General features: G+C 32.6%; 1 non-coding gene across 1 annotated transcript; it reads right to left on the bottom strand.

Moving 5' to 3' along the window:
- Positions 1 to 4,096: 4,096 nt before the first annotated feature.
- LOC121213172 (small nucleolar RNA R71) lies at positions 4,097 to 4,202 on the bottom strand. Its single transcript, XR_005908542.1, has one exon. It is a non-coding gene; the product is annotated as a small nucleolar RNA R71 (small nucleolar RNA).
- Between the last annotated feature and the right edge of the window lie 552 nt (positions 4,203 to 4,754).

The following is a 4,754-nucleotide window of genomic DNA, read 5'->3' as shown; positions in this document are numbered from 1 at the left end:
ACTCACCGATTTCTAAGGTTATCATTGAGCATTTATAAATCGAAGGTTTGAAACGAATACCGAAATTAAGGTCATAAATAATTAATTAAAGTATTAAAATAATATTATCAAGTATTATTATATTAATTAATCTAAAAAAATTGATTACGGGGTTTAATTTGAAAATATTATTTTTAATTGAGTTAGGACTTAATTGAAAAGAGGGTAAAATGAATTAAAATATTAATAATGAGATTTGACTATGAGTATTAATTATTATATATAAAATAAAATAGAAATGTGTTAAAAACTATAAATTAAATAAATTAATAAGAAAAAAATTGAGTAAATGTGTAAGCTAATATAAAATATGTAAGTTCAGCTCGAAATAACTATATACAATTGAGTGACTAAAATAAGTAAGAGATAAGACATAGATTGAGTGATTAGGCATTGGTGCCTTCTCCTTAGAAGCCAAGATTAGATTCACCCTTTTCCCATTTATTTTCTTTTTAATTTTCAGCAACCTAAGATAAAAACAATACTAAAATAAATATTATTTGGAGTAGAAACTTAACAAGAATAGGCAGTAGCCCAATGGTTAACATGCCATTCTCCCTCTTGCTTACCCAAGCCCAAGCTCCCTCCTTCCTTTTATTTTAATTTCAAATTTCAACAAAATATTGGGAAAACCACAAGTGTAGCTCCTAGGGTTCACAAGCCTTAGGATTTAACCCAATTCTTTCCTAACTAGAATTCATACATTTCCCTTCCTCAAAATCCCAATAGAGTTAGAATTCTATCGTCTTTTTATCTTCTTTTCCGATTAGAATTTCAATTTTCTTCTGTTCAAATCCTAAAAGAATTTTCCCTCCATCTTTCTATTTATTCTTTATTTATTTTCTTTCCTTTCTCTATACACTGTATTTTCATCCTAATTGTTAATAATTATTTTTACTTTCAATATCAAATCGCTCCCCGATAAATCAATTCTCTATTGATTGTTGAATTTATTGTTGATAGCAATCGTAATTCCATCAAATTTAGTAAGTGCATCTCATTCTAAGATTGAGACCCCAAATTTCGTAGAATTTTTATTTGATATTAATATTTCAAACCAATTGGACAATCTTTCACGGTTCTTAACAAATCTTTTATTATAACCAAAAAATCTTGGAAATCAAACATTAACCTTATGAAATTTTCATTTGAAGGACCTGATTTAGGTGAATCAAATCAAATTTGATCATGAGAAACATCGATCAGACTCCTAGTGAAAGATGTGTATTCTTTTGCAAGTGAATTAGAGTAAAATCTAGCCTAGGATAGGGCCACACGGGCATGTGGCCACCCATGTGGACCACATGGCCCCACACACGGTCATGTCCCCCTGAAATCCTAGGATATGTGATTCTTGCATGACCTAGGACACTTACATGGCCTTTCACATGTGTGTGTCACTTCTGAAGCTTAATTTTGCATGTCCCAGACGGCCACAGTCTGTCACACAGCCTAGCTACATGATTGTGTACCCTTTTCACATAGTCTAGGGCTTCTTATTGGAAACACAAAAATTTATACACTTTTTCATACTCTTTTTAACTTAAAATTCATGCGAATTCGGTTAAATTCTTGTTGAAAAATAATTATTTTTTATAAAATAATTAAAGTGCACTTAAAATATGAACATGTTGAATTTTAGTTAATTTCATAATTATTTTTGATGAATTTTGGTTATTTTCGATAGATTTGCACAAAGGGCGAAAAATGGCTTGGCAAACACTACTAGAAGCACAAAACCGAGAAGCAATTTGAAGTATTGAGGCGAAAAAAATTTCAGCCTAAAAAGGTCTAAAATTATATGTATTTATTCATAATATAATTAATTTTAATTTATATCTAATTTAATTTGGGTTAATAAATTATGATTAATTAATTATGAAAAAGTGGTCCGATTGAACCAAACCAAGTAAACCGAATCGACCAAGAAAAGAATAGCCCAAAACCGTCCAAGTGCTGACCCAATTCAGCTTATTAGCTTATTATTTAAGCTTCAAAGAAGCCCTTGAAGACTTGTTCAAATTTCAATTAAACCCTTCCATAATTGGTGGCTTTGTAGATTTGCCCCAAGCCATATTTAACAATGTTGAAGCCATCAACTTTGCCACATAGGAGGCCGGCCAAGGGGTGGCTCTTTGGCTGCTATCTTTAGCAAATTTTAGCTGCCATATTCAGCTATAAAAACCCCCATTGGCTTATCATTCAACACATCCCTCATTCACATCTCTTTTCTCACAATTTTTCTCTCCTTTTTCATCTTTCCTCTCATTTTCCCATTCAAAGTTCCTTACTCATTTGCTGATTTATCCTCTTGGGAAAGGGATCTTATTCAACCATTTTTGAGTAGCAATTGAGTGTTCATAGCAGCCTTGATCAGTGAGGACAACAAAAAAGGAAGAACGGAGTAACCTAGTCAAGCCACGGAAAAACACTGGATTTGATTCTTGTTCCCTATCTCTTTAAATTTTGTTATTTTTGTGATGAACATATCTATGAATATTTATGTTGCTGGAATGGTTAATTTAATTAGCTTAGCTTGAATTTAATTCGTGTTGGGTTGATTGCATTTCGTTCTCTTAAATTATTAAAATTGTGTTTATGCTGTTACAGGCCTCGGAAAAATGATTGATTGAGTAAAATCATGCCTAAGTTTTTCTTGCATTATAATTGTGAGGGAACTAATGAATTAATTATTTAAAGGGGTTGAAATTGTAATTAATTGACACAATACTTAATCAATGCATGTTTATTCTTCTAAGGTAGCTGAAAGTTAAGTTAGCATTGTATCTGGCAATACACTTGCCTTGCATAATTTGCAAGATTATTGGATTAAACTGTTTCAAGGTAAGGATACCTTGTTACCTCACATAGTTTTTATGTTCTTATTAGATTTAATTAATCATTTGAATTGACATAGGAATATGAAAGAGATTAGTTCAATTTAATGAGTATGTATGTGCAATAACATGTTTGCTTATTAAAATCTGTTTAATCGGTTGAATTGACATAAGGATATGTTAAGAGATGAATGGATTTGTGTAGGTGAGTATGTTCATAAGTTAGCAACCGAGTTGCCGTAAATTTATTCGTAACAGCATAAACATGAGTTTAATAATTATAAGTTAAAGAAATGTAATTAATCCAACACAATTATGTCATCTTGATTAAATCATATTTTAAAATCGTGCATTAGAACTTTTATTTTTATTTAGTTTAAAATCTATTTTTTCTTAATCACCCTTTTCAAAACAAATTTTTTTTTCACCAAAGTGTTTTAAATTGCATTCATAAATAATTCTTTTCATAGTCCTTGTGGGTACGATAACTCGACATATTCTTGTCACTTTATTACTTGTGATTGTGTACACTTGCACATTTTCGTTGTTCTAAGTTTTTGGTGCCGTTGCTGGGGACTGTGTTTTAAAAAGTCATTATTTGTGAATTTGTTAGTTTTGCATTTTGGTTTAATTTTCTATTTAATTTTTAACTTAATTAATTTTTCTTTTATTATTTCATGTGTTTATGAGTATATTGACCTATTCCCTATAGACCTTGAGATTGAACAAACTTTTTGATAGCGAAGAAGACAAGCAAGTCAGAGAAGGACCGAAGAGAGAAACTTCGAAAATCCAAATCAAGGAAACAGAGCAAACCCTACTCAAAATCCTATCCTTATTGTTGATGATAGGGATAGAGCTTTAAGATAGTATGTAGTGCCAGTATTTAATGATCTTAATCTGGGTATTAGGAGACCCGAAATCAAGGCACAACAGTTTGAGCTAAAGCCAGTCATGTTCTAGATGCTTCAGACAGTGGGCTAATTCAGTGGAATGCCTACCAAAGATCCTCACCTACACTTAAGACTATTTATGGAGGTGAGCGATTCTTTCTAGTTAGCCGAAGTACTCGAAGATGCATTACGATTGAAGCTGTTCCCATATTCACTAAGGGACGACCTCGAGCCTGGTTGAACTTGTTGTCACCAAACTCAATTTCCACATGGCAAGAGTAAGCAGAAAGATTCCTTATGAAGTATTTCCCGCCTAGCAAGAATGTTAAGTTGAGGAACGAGATCACTGTTTTCTAACAAATGGATGATGAGTCTTTGTATGAGGCATGGGAAAGGTACAAAGAATTATTACGAAAGTGCCTCATCATGGAATCCTACACTGCATCCAACTTGAGACATTTTATAATGGTTTTAATGCTCACACGAGTATGGTAGTGGACGCTTCTGCTAACGGTGCTTTTTTTCTAAGTCTTATAATGAGGCTTATGAAATTATTGAGAGGATTGCCAACAACAATTACCAATGACCAACCAATTGAGCAACGCCATGAAGACAAGTTGCTGGAATACATGAAGTAGACGCTCTTACTTCACTCGCATATTAGGTATCATCAATATTCTCAATGTTAAAAAATCTTACTATTAATGGGTCTAATAGTCTTGCAGTACAACCACCAAATTAATTTGAAAGTATAGCTTGTGTTTATTGTAGGGAAGGACATTTATTTGAAGAATGTCCATCGAACCCAGAATCCGTGTATGGGTAACTAGAACCAAAATCGAGAAAGGCAAGGACTACAATCCAATTTCTATAACATATCGTGGCGAAATCACCCCAATTTTTCCTAGAGTAACCAAGGGGCTGGAACCAGTAACACTTACGCCTAACCTAGACCAACCCAGCCGCCTAGTTTCCCTCAACAAGT

The sequence above is a fragment of the Gossypium hirsutum genome, chromosome A13 (assembly GCF_007990345.1).
Source record: "Gossypium hirsutum isolate 1008001.06 chromosome A13, Gossypium_hirsutum_v2.1, whole genome shotgun sequence".
In the NCBI taxonomy this organism is placed as follows: Eukaryota; Viridiplantae; Streptophyta; class Magnoliopsida; order Malvales; family Malvaceae; genus Gossypium; species Gossypium hirsutum.
Note: the sequence above shows the minus strand (reverse complement) of the source record. Positions and strands in the feature narration are given on the sequence as shown.